The following is a 20,144-nucleotide window of genomic DNA, read 5'->3' as shown; positions in this document are numbered from 1 at the left end:
TCCTGTCCAACTCTTTGCAACCCCATGGACTATAGCCCGCCAGGCTCCTCTGTCCATGGAATTCTCCAGGCAAGAATACTGGAGTGGGTAGCCATGCCCTTCTGCAGGAATGCCGCATGCCCAGCACGTAATCAGTGCTAGGCAAACTGTAGACACTCAGTAAGTACTTATTGAATGAAATATAATAAAAGAGTAAAAAGCAAAGCATAAATTAACTCCCTTAACTTTAATCATGAAGGCCTACCTTAGGTGGCAGAAGCAGTAGTGTTAAGTGCAGCTCTAAAAACAACAGTGGAAAGACCCTGTCGTTCTAGGTCTCTCTCATCCTCTAAACTATCTGTCTTCCATGGTGCATTATAGTCACCCTTTTAGGTTTGAGCAATGAATGATGAATATCTCCAAACTGAATAGTTTGGAAGAACAAGAAGCAGTCCTCTGTTGAAATTAACACTGAACAGGTTAAGTTTTAATAGTCATCAGGGTAAGACAAAATGAAGCGGTTTAAAAATAAAGCAGGAGAGATCACTGGAACAATCAAAGAGGTGCTCAATGGACGCTGCCTGAATAAATGAGTAAGTTAAAGAATAAACAAAGGAGAGAGGAGAATGAAAATGCTGGAAGTGAGGGCAGAGAGAAGGTGTCAGGGGCAGCTAGCCACGGGGGTGCTTTACATGGTTTCAGCTTCATCTCCTCCGTGGCCCTCCTCCAGCAAAGCGGTCCAAATAACCACATGCCTGATAAGTAAAAGTTCTTTTAACGTAAGACCTCCACTTTCCCCTAACACTTATAACCGCTCTCACACTTCCATCTGTATTACCATCCTTCAATCCTTCCTGTCTAAAAAATGTGGATGGTGTAGACATCCACAGACAAATGGTCTCCCTGAGTTAGCCCCCCGCTTCCTCCAGGACAGGCAGGAGTACTGCCTGGTACTGAACTCTGGAGAAACACCCCATCCCCGGAGCACAGGGGACAGGGACGGGCTCCTCCCTTTTTAAAGAGAATGACCAAGGATGGCTGCTTTGATGAGCTAGACAGACCACACCCCTGAAGGTGAGAACTTGAACAAGAGTGAGGGAAAAAGCATGCCTGGTGGAGCCCTGTGGGTGAACGGGAACAGACAGTCCAGGGTCACAGGAAATGAGTCGTGATGAAATAAAAAGGTTTACATCCATCAGTGACTCCACGTGATTTCCAGTCTGGTTGCCTGACCGAGCTCAAGCATCTCCCCGTGGACCCATGGGGGTTTGAAATGTTAATCCCTGATCATCCAGGCCCTTGAATTTGGTCTCCTCTCTTTGAACTTTGCTTTCAGCTTAAGTCCATCAAGAGTAATCCAATCAAACCAGAAAATGCATTAGGGTTGCTATATGGACTGGGGGCAAGGAAGTGGGAGAAGAGGAAAAAAGTGATTCACAATGTTACACCCAGCTGTGAACCACTGAAGCTTCTGAAAGCACATATGTCCTTCCTTCTGTTTACTCTTGTCACAGAAATGATACTCACACACCCCCACCCCCCACCACCCCCCTGGGTTTTAGCATTCCACACTGTACTGACTTTGTATTAAAGTCCAATTTGAATAAATAAGAATTAAAAAGAAGCATAAGAGAATCTAAGGTCCAGTCTACGGCCATACCACCCTGAACGCGCCCGATCTCGTCTGATCTCGGAAGCTAAGCAGGGTCGGGCCTGGTTAGTACTTGGATGGGAGAATCTAAGGTCCAAACAATGGCTGCAGTGACAAAGGTCGCTTTCTATTAGCTAAAATCTGGACTCTATCCTATTTTCTTTAAAAAGTAGGCTGAAGTTATACATGTAAATGTCTATTAAATATTCCATTACTCTTTCAATACAAAATAGATTTAATATGTTTATACTCCATCTGCTAGAAACTCTGATCATATTTTGATTGAGATGGATGAACATTTTCATGCTGATAAAATAATCTTATAAAGCAAAATAAATGACAAAATATGTGCATTAATTACACAAAATTTAGACTTTTGATAAAGTAGTTTGTTACCCCATTGATTTCCCAAGCACATTTTCTCTACTAACTTTATGGCTCACAGTGGGGCAGGCTTTAGATTTATGGTTTCAAAAATACAGGTAATTTTGCACTATTGTAAGTTACTTTTTACTTCATTCCATTTGTGACTAATTGTACCCACTGCACAAAGGACTCCATCGCCGACTTCCACTGCGCCTAATAAATTGCAAACTTCCAAAGTGTGATGGATGAAAGAATGCTCAGAATAAACAAATGAGGAGAGCACGTGTATAATACCCAGTTTAATCTACTTTTATTCAAATGTATTAATTCCTGAGAAACGTTATATTATGTAACTGTCAGAGTAGATACCTTGATACGCTTACATGAAAAAAAAGTGTATTATGTGGTGAGTCCATCAGATCGTGTCTCCAAAGGCACCTAAGCAAGTTTTGCCCCCAGTCCCGTCTTCACCCGCGTTGGAAGCTCCTATTTTCTGTGACTCGTGTAAAGACAATAGGGACGGGGCATCTCTGGACCCAGACGCGTCTGCTCATGTGTATCTCATCATTTCTTGTTTGTTTTTCTAAATCCTCTGACTAGTACTGATTTTATTTTGAAAAGAAAAGTGAAAGGGGACATAAAAAAAACAGGCGTGCTCGGTTATTTAGGCTTCCTCTTATTTAAAATGTGAAAAGTACTTTTCACAAAGGAAATGCTCATTTGCATATGCTCATAAAATATTTATGCTGAAATATACAAAACAGTCATTTATGATCCCTTAATTAGTCTTAAAGTAGAATAAGAACTTAATTAAAATATAATTTGTTAATTCATTAGTGTTGGATTATAACTTTGACACTGATTTTTAGTAACTAATAGGTCTTGAAAGTACAAAATTTATTTGGTTGTTTTTACTGTATTTTTTCTTTAACACTTTCTACTTTTTTGATATTGCTACATTTAAAAAAGGTGAAAGCATCAAGTTAGGACTCATATCCTAAAGAAGGATTTAGACAATATTATCAAATGGCCTCTGCTTAAATGCTACTTTTTAAAGGAGTGTCCCCTAACCATCCCATAAAAGTGTATCTTATCCTCCTATGATTATCTGTATCAACTTGCTTTATTTTTCTTCATAATATTACCATTTAACAGTTTCTATATTTACTTGTTTGATTGTTTATTTCCTTACTACTATAATACAAGTTCCATGAGGACACATAATCTGTCTGCTTTATTCACTGCTAAATTTCCAGAGTCTAGAACAGTGCCTGATACATAGTAGGTGTTCATGTAATGCCTATCGAATAAATGGTAACTTCTTACTAAGTTGCATGGACATGAACTGGATGATAAAAAACAATGCATACATAAGAATACAGCTTAGAGATGGTCAGACCATTGGTGTTTAAATAAACTAATTCTATTTTCAGAAATAAGCAATATTCAGTGAGCTGATCCAAAACAGGTCCCCAAAGAACTGCAAATCACATTCTACAAGGGAATAACAAAAATAAAGAGCATGAAAAGATCTCTGTGGCTTGTAAACAAAATTGAAAATATGCCTAAGATAACTATCTTATTAACTCTTGGCTCTTGAGAAGAGCACAGGAAAATTTTAATTGCAAGTGCATTACATAAACAAGAGATGCAAACTGTAAAAATGTAACTTTTAGTGAAACAATTGAAACATCAGCTTTAAAATATTTATCCATGATATATCAGGGGCTATGGTAGGTGAAAGTTAAGCAACATTCCGCCTCTGTCCTTTCAAAATCCACCATCGCAAAGGGAGAGACATGGAAACAGATTTCTACCTTACTCAGCTTTGAGACTAGTAACAGGATGTGCTGGCTTCCCACAGCTGGGTTCTAAACCACGAGTAAAGGTTAAGAGGCAAGAAACAAGATGGCATGTCTGGGAATCCACAAGAGGAAAGGTTTCTGATGGATAAAGTGCAAGACAGAAAATGATGAGAAAAACCCAGGTTAATTATTTAAGAAGCCAAACAGGTAGTGTTTTACCTTAATAACATGCAACGTTTCTTACCAAAAAGTTTTGTACAATACTAGCATATTCTGTAGAGGGTGTATTCATTGGGTATAGACATCATTATTTCTGAAAACTGACCTACATTCTATCGTTGTTGACCAGAGAAAACATTACTAGTAATACTGCAACTAACCAAGGCATTTCCCCAATGATACAGAAACAATCATGAGAGTTTACATTTCTTTTCCATGAAATGAACCATCTGCTAAATTGCTGTTTGAGATTTGAAGGTAGTCTCAACTGTGAGTTTATTAAATGTAATAAGTTACAATAATGAAGTGTTAAAATTATAATGAACACTGGCAGAAAAAGCTAGATTCCCAAATAGAATTATAAAAATCTTAACTTTTGCATTTTCTGACTTGTGGTTTTAATATTACCAGTCTGGTACACTACCACTTGCTATGTTGCATTTTAAAAAATATAAAGCAAAAACAAAAATGTCATAAAAGAACAATCTATTTTGTGCATATACAAATACTTTACTACCGAAGCAATTCTTCAAAATAGAAATCAATAACTCTAATGTGACTTGTTCTGTGGAGGAAGATTTATTTAAAAAAAAAAAAAACTAAATCTCTTTAATACAGTGTTATACTATGTCGATTTTTAAAACATAATTATGTTTAGTAAAATTTTATATAACTTACTGCACATGGAAAGCATTTAAAAGATGTTTGATGGGCTAATGCTTCCCAAGAGACTTAGTATTACCAGGTATAACAATGAGAAGATATAAGTCTTCTTAGACTCACCCCAACCACCTTAATTTTCTGGTTAAATTTTACTGAATGAAAATGAAATACTAACTCTAACACTTAAATAGAAGCAATGTAAACATACACATACATGTATATACATACATTATATACAAATATGAGAATTTGGGTTTGTATAAAATCTTAACAAATTTTTTCCTTGTGATTTTTCCAAGTCCAAATTATACTGTTTTTAAAACAGATGTAATATTAGTCTATGTGTGGTTATGTGCCAACACAAAAACCACACACACACAAAGTCATGCAATATAAATTAGTTCATTGCAGTTGTTTAAATACAAGACTTCCATGAGAAATATAAAGAGCATTCTTTTCATTTTTTTTTTTAAGTGGGAACATTTTAGATTTGATCTTACAATGGAAAAAGGTTGCATCTTAAAATAGTTCTTTCTCTAAGATAAGATATTAGGCTAATTGAGAAAACAATCCTATAGAAAGGCCTCTGATCAATAGGACAAAACCAAACTATAAAATCTGGATGAAAGATTATGAAAATCCATAGCCAGCCTCAAAAGTAAGAAAGGCAAATATCGAGTTCTCAGAAATGAAGAGGAAACTCAAATCTTAAGTGGCGAGGAACAGACTGGTGCAGAAATGTGGAGTCTAATTCATATAAAAATTACTTCAGAACCCATGCCCGTGGAGAGGCACACTTGAAATCGCATCCACAGGGATGCCCCATACCCCATCACAAGCACGATTCCCAAGGAACATACATTCCGCAAAAGGGGAACTCCGAGTTGGACTGAAATATCCACAAAACACTTGAGGAAACAGAACAGCTGAGAATAGGAGAAAGCGACATATTCAAACTCACACCCCTGGAACTGGATATAATAGATGGACGTGAAAGAAACTTTAACCAAATATACCTAAAATATATAACTTGATAAAGACTATAAGAAAACCCCAAAAGCAAGAAGTCATAATGGAAAAAACAGGCAGATCTTTTAAAGAAACCAAAATTAATTTTAGAATTGATGTTCACTGAAACTGAATTTTAAAAATTTAACACACAAGTTAAGCAGTAGATTAAATCTAACTGAAGAAAGTGAAGTATTAGTTTGAAAGACAGATTTCAGGCAATCGTGTAGAATGGAACACAGTGGATTAAATGAGACAGGGAAAAAGAGACTAAGAGATGTGAAGGTTACAATTGGCAAGTCCAGTCTGTATTTAATATGACCTTCAGAGTTTTCTAATTTAAATCAGATTGAACACCAAACAGGATACATCTTAAAAATTTGTATCTAGGTAAAAATCTGAATAACAGTATATGGTTCAAAATACAGTGTAGAATTTTGGAGTCAGGGATGTCTCACTGATGCTTGGGAATGCTACAAAATCTAGACATATAGGTATGTGGATTGATCACCTCAAGGTCACTTTAAAGGTAAAATTTATTATTTGTCTACATAATAATATACATGTTGGGAAAGATTGAGGGCAGGAGGAGAAGGGGGCGACAGAGGACGAGATGGCTGGATGGCATTATTGATTCAATGGACGTTAAGTTTGAGAAAACTCTGGGAGACAGTGAAGGACAGGGAAGCCTGGCAGGCTGCAGTCCATGGGGCTCACAAAGAGTAGGACATAAGCAACTGAATAACGACAAATAATAATAAATAGACAACTATGAGGAAAAACCAAAAGGGTCAGCCGACTATATTCATGGGAAATACATAAATGTATGATCTGCTAAACATGTTGTAGAGCCTCTTGTTTTTTTTAATTTATTTTTCATTGGAGGATAACTGCTTTACACTGTTGTGTTGATTTCTGTAGCTCATCAACATGAATAAGCCACAGGTGTACACATGCCTCTCCCATCGAACCTCCCTTCCACCTCCCACCCCATGCCACCCCTCGAGGTTGTCACAAAACACTAGGCTTGAGCTCCCTGTGTCATAAAGAAAATTCCCACTGCCTATCTATCTTTACATATAATAATGTATATGTTTCAGTGATACTCTCTTCAGCTCATTCCACCCTCTCCTTCCCCTATTGTGTCCATAAGTCTGTTCTCTACATCTGCGTCTCGCTGCAAATAGGTTCATCAGTACCATCTTTCTGGATTCCATATATATATGTGTTAATATATGATATTTGTTTTTCTCTTTAACTTAAAAGCTTTTGCACAGCACATGAAACACAAGATTAAAAGACAACCCTCAGAATGGGGGGAAATAATTGCAAATGAAACAACTGACAAAGAATTAATCTCCAGAACATATAAGCAGCTCATGCAGCTCAATATCAGGGAAACAAACAGCCCAATCAAAAAATGGGCAGAAGACCTAAACAGACTTTTCTCCAAAGAAAAAGTACAGATGGCCAATAAACACATGAAAAGATGCTCAGCATTGCTCACTATTGGAGAAATGCAAATCAAAAACTACAATGAGATATTACCTCACACCAGTCAGGATGGCCATCATCAAAAAGTCTACAAACAATAAATGCTGGAGAGGGTGTGGAGAAAAGGGAACCCTCTTACGTTGTTGGTGGAGATGTAAATTGACCCAGCCACTATGGAGAAGAGTATGGAGATGCCTTAAAAAAAACTAGGGATAAAATTACCATAAGACCCTCTCATGTTAAATTTGTCTACAAAAATTCTTTGAATCAGATAATTAAAGTAGCAAGTGTTAAACACACACTGAATAAAGGATTAAGAACATATGAGCTACCCAAAAGGAAGCACTTGATATGTGCTGTTTCTTTGCCGGACAGTGACACTAAACTTCTGCAGGCCACAGAAAGACATCATCCAGGCTACAGAAGCTACCACTGTGTCTCACCAGTTTTTAAGCACTTGCTTCCTTTAAGAGTCGATGAGTCACTGTTGCCTGGGTATTGATGGGGTCATGTAACTTCTCTGTAATAGAATACAGTCCAATAATGGACACAACTAAATTGGACTCAGCTATTTTAAACAGCTTCTGGACAAGAGTCTCTGACACAGTGTCTCCCAACATGCTACCAAATTACCTATGAAGATGCAGAAAAAGATGAGAACATAGCATGCAGGCGAAAACCAGGTATAATCATGAATGCACACGCAGGAAGAAAAGGAATTTCTACAGATGAAGAGGCCCATGGAACTGGCAGGCAAAACCAGAGTTCAGGATCAGCTCATATGTTGCGACCAGAGGCACCCATTCTAAAGTTGGTAGGTTTTGGTTGTCTTTTTTTTTTTAAATCCCTCCTACACTTTCTGCTGCCTCAGAACCATAAGGTCTGGAACAAACTCCACTGAGGGGCAGGTGTGGAGTAGGCCAACACCCTGCTGCTGTGAAGTAGGTGCTTTTCAAGACAAAGTGTGCTCCTCTCCATTCTCATCCCCACAACCATCACACCCACATCCACTCATGGCCAACTCTCAGAAAACAGCTGAAGTGGGGATGCAGGCCCCTGGCAGCACTCTGCATTGCATTCTGGAAAGTGGTGTGCCCCACGAGCAAAACGCTACAGGTAAGGGCAGAGAAAAACACAGCTGAGTATGTGTGCATTTCTGGAATTCGCCTACTCTGTCTATCTTAGTGTCAGAAGTCACAGAAAATTCCTTTTTATATCACCAGGATAGAACTAGCTGAAGCATGTTCATACCAATCTTTAGGGACTGGGGGGAGCTTGGCAGTCCACCTAAGTGTACCTGATAAGGAGAGTCCACCTGTCCCTAAGAAGAGAATGAATGAGGTCAAGCAAAACGACATGTTCCAAGCCTTGGCAGACACCAATCTAGACTGAGGTAGAATTGAAAATAACGGGTATTATAAATATACTGCACGTGTCTGTGTGTGTGCGTGCTCAGTCATGTCCAACTGTTTGTGACCTCGTGGACTGTGGCCCGCCAGGCTCCTCTGTTCATGGGATTATCCAGGCAAGAATGCTGGAGTGTGTTGCCATTTCCTTCTCCAGGGGATCTTCCCGACCCAGGGATTGAACCCACGTCTCTTACGTCTCCTGCACTGGGAGGCAGGTTCTTTACCACTGGCACCACCAGGGAAGCCCAATATCCTGCCCTAAAAGAAAACAGAATATCATCTTATAGACTTAGATGTTGAGGAAGCCCCTTTAAATTCACTACTTTCGTAATCAGTGGTTTTTAGAAATGAGCATGTTCAAGGGTCCAAGAAGTCAGAAATCTACATGGTGAAAATGTAGCTAAGTTGGTAAAGAATCTGCCTGCAATGCAGGAGACCTGGGTTCAATCCCTGGGATAGGAAGATCCTCTGGAGAAGGAATTGGCAACCCACTCCAGTATTCTTGCCTGGGGAATCCCATGGACAGAGGACCCTGGCAGGCTACAGTCTGTGGGGTTCCAAGAGTTGGACACAACTTAGCATCTAAACCACATGTTCAAGGGTCCAAGAAGCCAGAAATCTATATGGTGTGAATAGGCAAAGGCTAAGAAAATGAGATTTTTACCATTAGGGAACAATCAGATATATTTGCAAGATATAATACATGTGAAACGTACAATAATGCTGATAATAGTATTGCTTGTAATAGCAAAACACTGAAGAAGAGCATTAATACCTAAGGAAACATTACTATCGAACAACATGGAATTGGTTAAATTATGGAACTGTCTAGAAGTTCCCAAAATAATTTTTAAAGTGCATATGCAAGTTATGACTTGTAATTACTTTTAAAAAGTAATGAAGTATGAACAAAACATTTTTAAAAATTTGTATGCATACATATATTTGCATATGGTGAGAAAAGGTGTGAAAAGTTAATACTAATAATATAAAAGAGGCTACCTGAAGGTGGGGTGGATTATAGTTGATTCATATTTTTATTTTTGCTTATCTGTATTACAAAATGCAGATAAAAATATCAGAAAATTTCCTGTGATAAACCTATTTGTACAATAATTTTTAAGCCAGTATGTACAATAATATCAGTCAACAATATAAAGATTTGCAAGGTTAACTACAGCAGTGTAAGTTAAATTTGAATTTGAGGCACTAGTAGACAAATTGATACTAAAGAAAATAGAAAATAGAAGAAATCTCTTCCAGAAGTTATTAAAAAATGAATGAAGAGATAAAAATTAAGTATGGGAGACAATGATAGAAATGACAGGATGAAATACAGGATGAAACTAAATAACAACTCAAGAAAAGGGAGGGTCAAAGGTTTTATAGCTTGAAGGTTTCGTGAGTTTTCCCTAATTCAGGCTGGAATGCAATCTTGGAAATTCTTCAGGACTTTTTTCCTGTAAGGGATGTGTCTTAGGTTGAAGGGGGAGACTGGCTTATAATAATTCTATCAACTATCTTTGTTCACTTTTTATACTTTACCCAATAGCAAGAAATGTGTTTCATATTTAATAAACTGTTTTCTTAATATCTCTTGCTATTCTCCAAAACTATACTACCAGCATGTTCATAGTGACGAATCCACTTATGTGGCCGACATGGCAGCTTAAGAATTGCTTAAGGAGGTGCCGCACGCCTGCCAGTGCAGGGGACACGGGTCCAACCCAAGATCTGCGAAGATCCCACGTGCGCGGAGCAACGAAGCCCATTTGCCACAGTTATTGAGCCTGTGTCTAGAGCCGGGGAGCTGCAACCACTGAGCCCATGGGCCGAAACTACTGAGCCCTGCAGGAGCTGGAGCCTCTGCTCCACGAAAAGAGACGCCACCCCGATGAGAAGCCCACGGCCACAGCCAGACGGAGCCCCTGCTCACCACAGCGAGAGAAAAACCCGGAGAGCAGTGCGGACCTGGCTCAGCCAAAACTAAAATAAACAAAATAAAAGCACACATGTAGGAGATAGCTGAACGCAAACAATACACTAAAAGTGGTTATCTTTGGATAAATGTTACCCTATGTATACACTTCATTCGTCTTCAAAATTTTCAAAAACAATAAGACTTTTTAGTTAAGTTAGAAAAAAAGTTAGAAAATCTAAGAATAAGGGCATACAGATCTCATATACCATATAATGACAAATATTTCTTTACAAACTATTATGTATACTACGATCTCAACTGAGGAGAAGAAAGATAAGACAGAAATACTTTGAAAAAATGTTAACAACTGCATTCAGGGAGTGGTGGAAAGATGACTGATTCATTTATTCCTTCTACTTTTCAGTATTTTTTCTTTGACAAGATAAAATGTATACATTTCATATTGAGAATAAAACTTTATAGGTAATAATAAAGATAAAAATTTACATTTTTCAATTCAGTTCAGTTCAGTCACTCAGTCGTGTCCAACTCTTTGCAACCCCTTGGATTGCCCCATGCCATGCTTTCCTGTCCATCACCAACTTCAAACTCATGTCCATTGAGTTGGTAATGCCATCCAGCCATCTCATCCTCTGTCATCCCCTTCTCCTCCTGCCTTCAATCTTTCCCAGCATCAGGGTCTTTTCACATGAGTCAGTTCTTCTCATCAGATGGCCAAAATACTGGAGTTTCAGCTTCAGCATCAGTCCTTCCAATGAATATTCAGGACTGATTTCCTTTAGGATTGACAGGTTTGATCTCCTTGCAGTCCAAGGGACTCTCAAGAGTCTTCTTCAACACTGCAGTTCAAAATCATCACTTCTTTAGCGCTAAGCTTTGTTTATGGTCTAACTCTCACATCCATACATGACTACTGGAAAAACCTACATTTTTACATGAGTTTAACTGATTAATCTACCAGAATTAATTTTTGCAGAGAATTTTCAGTCAGCATAACCTTCTTTTAATAAAGGTAAAACATTTCCTGAAGTTGTTGCCTCAAATATATATTAAAATTGATATGATTATTCATTAATACTTTGTTCAGATTTTACCTTAAAGTAATAGAGAAATTTTAATATAACTTAAGGTAGTTGAAATTTACTTAGTATCCAGAAGCCTCAAATATAAATACACTGATTACTCTAAATAAAAGCATCAAATACTGATTATTTTTAACCTATCATACCCTCAATCTGATTCCGTTTGTCATCTGTCAAAAAACTTTTGATCCCAAAAGTACTTTAGTAAAAAGAAGGAGCATCTGACAAGTGATAAGAGAGAGAGAAACATTCATTAAATCACTAATTGGAACAGAACTGAAAATTTCACCCTCCAGGGAGACATAGAAAAACCAAAAGTATGACTTGTGTCCCCAAACAAAACTTTCTGAAAAAACAGCTACACTCATTTTTTTGTTTAAAGATTACTGTGGCTCAGTCACTCGGTTGTGTCTGACTCCCTGCAACCCCATGGACTGCAGCACGCCAGGCTTCCCTGTCCTTCGCTGTCTCCCAGAGTTTGCTCAAACTCGTGTCCATTGAGTCGGTGATGCCATCCAGCCATCTCATCCTGTTTAAAGATTAGATGTTTCTGATGGCAACATTTATCTCGGGAGGGTGGCAGCAGCCGCATTTCTTCAAGGGATAGTGATAGAGCATCTCCGCTGTGGTACCCTGGCTCCACCAAAACCACGCCTCCTTCTCAAGAGCAGGGGTTGTGTAACTTGAGATACAGGAGTCATTTGTTTTTCCTCTAGCTGTCAGCCCACTGAGATGAAACTTATAGCATCGCTTGTTCCCCCTGGGCCCCTTGTAATGTGAATTGTCTTTAGCCGACGCTTACCAAATCACTGTCACGTAACAGCGGCCGACCTTTCTTTTCAATCTATGCACTTTCCAGGAGTTATAAATCAGGTGACTTTCAAGCTCGATGAGATGGCATATGCCCTAGTTTGAAGAACAGATGGAGGCTTGGGGGAAAATTGTTTCTGCAGGTTTGCTACAAGCAGCACTGCTCCATAAAAGTGAACCATTCACACTAATTTCTCACATAAATTATACAGGCAGCAGGGAGCACCAGCCCATTCAGCAGAAAATCTTTCATCGGGCTTTCGGAGGTCATCTAACCGATTTAAATTAAAGTTATTTCTGATACATGGCTGTATTTTCATGCCGTACACTTTTAAGACAGAGCAATTCACATCAAGTAAAAGGATGGCATTAATTGCGTATGCAGTCCCCTCCTTCAAAGAACACCAAAAAGCACTTTAATTGCCAGAGGATTTTTTCTTTTTTTCAAGACTTTGAGAAAAAGCTCTATCTATTAATTAATCACAGAGGAATTAATAGCAGAAACGTGGCAGCCTTTCTTGTATAAAAATTAGGTAAATTGTCATTTTTCTTGTAAAATTTGCCTTACAAGTTCTACTAAGGCCTGTTATCCAAACTCAAGCTTTGGCAGTTATCAAAAAATACAGAAGCCCAGGAATATTCAAAGAATATATTCATTCTTCTTCATGTAAAACAAAGTATTCAATTGAAATAAATTTGCCTATAAGATTTTAAAGATCAATATCGATTTGGCCTGGGGTAATAGATACAGCGTTAATTTTTTGAATCCTGAAGAAAGTGAAACATTAAGAAACAGAAGGCACCAGAGGACTTAATTATTAATCAAAATTACAGAGTTTTGAGACCCATAAACTGAGGGTTAATGGATCAGATATCATATCACAGTGGGATTTACTTTAAAATGCAGTTGTATTTACAGATAATGAGCTATCATGGTTTGGACTGATTTTAATTGTAAGAAAATTAGCGTACATTTTAATAATAATTACATTCAATAAATGTTTTTCCTGGTAGAAATTATCAGTCATGTCAATGAAAACAGTCACATTGACAGAGTTGTTTATGTTTCATGAATACCAACGCCTCTAAGAACTGAAAAAAAGAAGAGAACGTGATGGAGGAGAAATTCTTAACAGAGTCATATATGAGTATTAAAAACTAGGGGGCTGACATAGAATTGAAGGCTTTGTCCAGCCACCATCAGTAGATATTCTTTTAAAAATTTAGGCATCTAATTATCTTATGCACAGCATTTTCTTTGCTTGGATGTTCAGACTGAACATACATTTTCAGTCATTTGCAAAGAAAAATGAACTTACATAATTAGAATTTAAGAAATCGATAATCATTGGGAAAGCATTACACATAAGTTAAGCTTTTCAAGGTAAAATTCAACCTACAGAAACTGCTGCATACAGCTCTGGACTGCGCGTTCAAATTAACCTGCTGGTGCTTATCTTAATTTGCTACCAGAAGACTTGGTCTCTACGGCTTAATGTTTGTTCTTTAAGCTATTTCATGAATATCTCAAAATACGGCTATTTTAGCAATTGTGAAACAAACTTTACTAGCCCCCAGTTAAAAAGGGCCATGCCAAGCATTCAGTACATGGTCGTCAGAAAAGACAGCCAGGCCTAGAGGGTGAGGCACAGGCTCATGAAACTGTCCTGAGAAGTGGAACTCAGCGGTAACCAGTTGCGGGATGTTTTATATTCATTCAACACCCATCACTGGGCATCAGCTCTGTGCCAGACACTCCTTCAGGCCCTGCACTGGCATAAGGGAGGGAACAAGCTAGAATTACAGACAGAATCCCTGGCTTAGAAATATTTAGGGTATGTCATTTTTATTAGCCTTGTTCCTGGCTCCATTGTAGGTCCCTATCTAGCATTCATTTTCTCTCATATTCCCTGTTATATGCTAAATTTCTATATTTTACAGTTCTTTGTAAAACAGCTTAAAATCTTTTAGTAAAATGTTAAAGTGGATTAAAATGTATAAATGAATATACATATAACTCATTGATTAAAAAACAGAAAGACGTGTTTTAATTATGTAATTAATGTTGCTTTATGAATTAATTTTTAATCAAAAAACAAAGTTGTGTGATCCAAGTTTTAATCAACAAGTAATGTATAATTTATAACATTAACCTCAGGGAACTATGCTTCAGTGGTGAAATTCTATGCATCTCCAATAGGTCAGGGAGGGAGCTGCATTTTTGGCAATGAGGAGGGGCCACCTAAAATCTGTTCTCACTTGGACCTACCCGTGTGCATCATAGGCACATAGTTCTGGCTTTATTCATTGAATTTCAACATAACTGGCTACCAAGGATTATTTACATATCAAAGACTAAGAAAACAAGAATACAGAATCGCCCCAGGTTGGTATGCTAATTTGGACAATGCTACCATTCAGTTTCTATGACTTAAGAAGGCAAGTTTGAAAAAAAATTAAGAGGAAAACACTGAGGAAGATTCCTTTTAAAAAGACTGAAAAGTATGTGTGGTTCAGGGCAGATTATATAAGGTGCTGAGAAATGAAATGGTATACAGTTTCAGACAAGGCTTATACCTGTTTATACCTGTATGCAGTTTTTATTTATTTATTTTTTTACAACTTTCCATTTTGTAGAAGACCTCAAAAACTTCTACAGCTAGGCATGTAGCTTTCCTGCTGCATCTCTTCTTTTTCTATCTTAAAGACTTCTATAAGTAGAATAGTGCAGAGCTCTTAGGGACCAGAACCAGACTTATTTCCATTTGTGTTAAGAATAAATGTAAGAGTAGCAGTATTGCTTGAGACTGATGATGCGTAGTATTTAGAGACAGCAAAGAGAACACACATGATACACAGTCTCAGGAAGAAATGTTTGATTATAGAGGTGAGGCGTGGTTAGACAGTTAGACTGTCTAGGTTAGACTTGGTTAGATTTAAAATGATCGTGGTCATCAAACCTTATAAACAAAAATTAAAACTTTAAGAATCTGTTTATATTATCTATGTCAAAAGGATAATAAAATCCTTTTGACATTTATTTTGACAGATAAAATTTACACATACATTTTTAACAAATCAATACGAAATAGACTAACTCTTCACTAGAAAGCTGGACAACTTAATAAGAGGGCTCAAAAGGCAAGCAAATTAGTTAAGCATATAAAAATATTTAGCGATTCTAAGAATCAACAAACAAAATGAGATGTTTTACCCATCACCTTGGCAGGTTTTTATTTTAATGGAGGATCCAGTGATGAAGATGTTTCTGTGGAACGACTGCTTTTAAAATATTACTTTTGACCTACTAATTCCTCTTCAGGAAATTTAACCTAAGGATGCAATCAGAAGTGGAAAAAAAGGTTTATGTATCTGGGTGTTTCATTTAATATTATCTAGAAATTACCTCCCCCTCTAAAATTGAAATAATCCTATAATGCCCAACAGTTGGGAAATAGTTGATGAAGTATGACTTTAAATTGAAGAAAGCAGGGAAAACCACTAAGGCATTCAGGTATGACCTAAATCAAATCCCCTGTGATTATACAGTGGAAGTGACAAGTAGATTCAAGGAATTAGATCTGATAGACAGATTGCCCGAAGAACTATGGATGAAGGTTCATGACATTGTACAGGAGGCAGTGATCAAAACCATCTCCAAGAAAAGGAAATGCAAAAAGGCAAAATGGTTGTGTGAGGAGGCCTTACAAATAGCTGAGAAAAAAGGAGAAGTGAAAGGCAAAGCAGAAAAGGAAAGATATATCCATCTGATTGCAGAGCTCCAAAGAATAGCAAGGAGTTCCAAAGAAAGCCTTCCCAAGTGAACAATGAAAAGACAAAGAGGAAAACAATAGAATGGGAAAGACTAGAGATCTCTTCAAGACAACTAGAGAGACCAAGAGAACATTTCATGCAAAGATGGGCACAGTAAAGGATAGAAACTGTATGGACCTAACAGAAGCAGAAGATATTAAGAAAAGGTGGCAAGAATACACAGAAGAACAATACCAAAAGATCTTAATGATCCGGATAACCACTATGGTGTGATTGCTCACCTAGAGTCAGACATCCTGGAACGCAAAGTCAAGTGGGCCTTAGGGAGCATCACTACAAACAAACCTAGTACAGGTTAAATCCTAAAAGATAATGCTATTAAAGTGCTGCACTCGAAATGCCAGGGAATTTGGAAAACTCAGCAGTGGCCACAGGACTGGAAAAGGTCAATTTTCATTCCAATTTCAAAGAAGGGCAGTGCCAAAGAATGTTCAAACTACTGCACAATTGTACTCATTTCACCTGCTAGCAAAATAACGTTCAAAATCCTTCAAGCTAGGCTTCAACAGTACGTGAACTTTCAGATATTCAAATTGGATTTAGAAAAGACAGAGGAACCAGAGATCAAATTGCCAACATCTATTGGATCACAAAAGAAGCAAGAGAATTCCAGAAAAACATTTACTTCTGTTTCACTGACTATGCAAAAGCCTTTGTGTGGATTACAACAAACTCTGGGAAATTCTTAGAGATGGGAATACTAGACCACCTTACCTGCCTCCTAAGAAACCTCAGGAGGTCAAATGCAGGTCAAGAAGCAACAGTTAGAACTGGGCATTGAACAATGAACTAGTTCCAAATTGGAAAAGATATATGCCAAGGCTGTATATTGTCACCCTGCTTATTTAACTTATGCCCGGAATGCCGGGCTGGATGAAGCACAAGCTGGAATCAAGATTGCCAGGACAAAATATCAATAACCTCAGATATGCAGATGACACCACCTTTGTGGCAGAAAGCAAAGAGGAACTAAAGAGCCTCTTGATGAAAGCGAAAGAGGAAAGTAAAAAAGTTGGCTTAAAACTCAACAGTCAAAAAACAAAGATCATGGCATACTGCCCAATCACTTCATGGCAAATAGATGGGGGAACAATGGAAACAGTGACAGACTTTATTTTTGGGGGCTCCAACCAAAATCTCTGCAGATGATGACTGGAGCCATGAAATTAAAAGATGCTTGCTCCTCGGAAGAAAAGCTATGACCAACCTAGACAGCATATTAAAAAGCAGAGACATTACTTTGCCAACAAAGGTCCATCTAGCCAAAGCTATGGTTTTTCCCGTAGTCATGCACGGATGTGTGAGTTGGACCATAAAGAAAGCTGAGTGCTGAAGAAGCGCTGATGCTTTTGAACTGTGTTGTTGGAGAAGACTCTGGAGAGTCCCTTGACCAGCACGGAGATCAAACCAGTCAATCCTAAAGGAAATCAGTCATGAATATTCATTGGAAGGACTGATGCTGAAGCTGAAACTCCAATACTTTGGCAACCTGATGGGAAGAACTGACTCATTGGAGAAGACCCTGATGCTGGGAAAGATTGAAGGTGGGAGGAGAAGGGGATGACAGAGGATGAGATGGTGGGATGGCATCACCGACTCAATGGACAAGAGTTTGAGCAAGCTCTGGGAGTTGGTGATGGACAGGAAAGCCTGGCATGCCACAGTCCATGGGTTCCAAAGAGTTGGACACAACTGAGCAACTGAATTGATTCACCTTTCATAGATCATTAACTTGCCCCTGAGAAGTATATAGAAAATTTTGCTACAAATATCTTGCAGAAGTTTTTTCATATTTACCAAGGAATGTATGATAAGCAAAGCCATCTCAAAGATGCATATACTAGTCTTATTTTTTCATTCTAATAATGATTCTCAGATAGTTATAGTCTCCTATCTGGCTATCAGGTTCAAGCATTTATTTTTAACTGAATTATCTTATCTTAATCTAGAGCAGCCGTGTCTAATATGGTAACCATGTGGCTATTTAAATTAAAATTAATTAAAATCTAAAATTTAGTTCCTCGGGCTCACTGGGGACATTTCAAGTGCTTAATGGCCACATATGGCTACTTGTAATGTATTAGACATTACAGATGAAGCACATTTCCACCACCACCGAAAGATGCAATAGACAGTGCTTGGATCTTTAGCGATACCACAAGGGACATGCTAAACTGCACAGATTCTGGCGTTTGGTCTGCCCTGTTGTTTTGACATGTGGAACAAATGATCATTTCATGTGCCCTAAACTATGATGGCAGTTCAGGATGTGGGTTGAGAAACCTAACCTTGCAAAGACATTTCTTGAAATGCTGATAAAGGAAATGGATCTCCTTGCCACTTAATTACACACACCATTTCAGGTCTCACCACCACTCTCTCGGAGTCCTAGGGGTGTCACAAGGACTGTGGAGAGAGGACAGGTACTTTCCTGGGAATCAGAGCTACTCAGAAGTGTTAAGCAAGGGGCAAGCTAGGCCATGAGGTGAGAAGTTCGCTTGACCAGAGCTCTATCCACACACAAGGGAGTATAGTGCCGGGTCTGGGGCGGTTGTTAGTGTGGTTTTTTGCAGGGTGCTTGGGGAGCCCTGCTTTCTTCAACATTCAATGTCCATCCCTTAGAAATGTTATCCTAAAAGAAGGCCTCTGGTCTTACGAAGTATCAGACGTTCCCCACAGTATATGTGCCAAGAAATAAATACGAATAAATATGAGAGATTGCTCACAAGCCTGTGCTTAATAAGTTTAATGTTTTATCTTCAGCATTATAGTAGTACAATTGAAAACTGGCTGGCAAAGCTTTAAAGGATAGAAGTCTACCGGTAAGGATAAGATGTCTTTTTAAATGTATGCTATTATCCTACCAGCAGCAGCAAATAAATTGCTTCATCTTTAATCTGACTTTTTAGCTTGCTGGATCACTACAATAGTCAATAGTAGCTTAAAAGAATTAATATAGCTATAAAAAAGAAAAGCAGTTTATATGCCATCTGACTGCTGAAGTACCAAAGATAACGCAAAATGATTCATGCTATGCTTTTATTATTTTCAAGATAAACTTTTTTTTGTCTCTTGACATTTCTAGAAGTTACTCAAGATTATTCAAGCAGGTCAAAAAAATCTATGGATTCTTTTATTGACACAATTTTTATGTGCTAAAATTATGTAAAACACCAAAATCCACTTGTTTTTCATAAGGAAATATGGCATATTCTTTACTCAAAAGGAATCAAGTTCTTAAGAATCTCCACGTTACCATGCATGAATTGGTACATTGACACAAACGCAAAATCCATGTAATTAATCAAATACAAACCAACCCCTAATTAAATTTAAGATTGAAATATCTAAATTACTTATATTGCTATATGTTTTTTCTCATCATGCACATTTTCACATAACAAATGCAAATTTTAAGACAAATGATTAAAACCAAGATGATAATCCCTCATTTGCCTAAAATACATGACAAAACTTAATAACAAGGACAACTTCAGATTTCCCTTGCCAAATAACTTTTTAATAATTCTAAGTTCAGTAACTGGATATTATGTGACTGCTCAAGATCTAGAAATGTTTGATAATTATGTGAAAACATTTAAAGACATACTAGAAATAATGCAATCATTTTTTTTTTCAGTTTTTCCAAAAAAAGAAGGAAAAGGTTAATTTTAATGAATCTTTCTAAGCTGTTTAATTTGATGAATTCTTCACTTTGATCATTTTTATTTTCTAACATAAAATTGTTACTAATTATAAACAATCCTGACATTCGCCCTTCAGACACTACTGTGGGACTTTTTTGCTACATGGATCAATTGCTAAATTCAAAATATTTGGCAAAACCTTTTGTGTTCCTTAACCTGACTCTATGCTCACACA

The 20,144-nt window shown here is 37.7% G+C and overlaps 1 protein-coding gene across 1 annotated transcript in view; it reads right to left on the bottom strand.

Annotated features, from left to right (window-relative positions):
- Positions 1 to 20,144, bottom strand: part of PACRG (parkin coregulated) — a 503,822-nt gene that overhangs the window by 420,777 nt on the left and 62,901 nt on the right. The window lies entirely within an intron of this gene.

The sequence above is a fragment of the Dama dama genome, chromosome 26 (genome assembly GCF_033118175.1).
Source record: "Dama dama isolate Ldn47 chromosome 26, ASM3311817v1, whole genome shotgun sequence".
Taxonomy (NCBI): Eukaryota; Metazoa; Chordata; class Mammalia; order Artiodactyla; family Cervidae; genus Dama; species Dama dama.
This window is presented reverse-complemented; position numbering and strand designations above follow the sequence as displayed.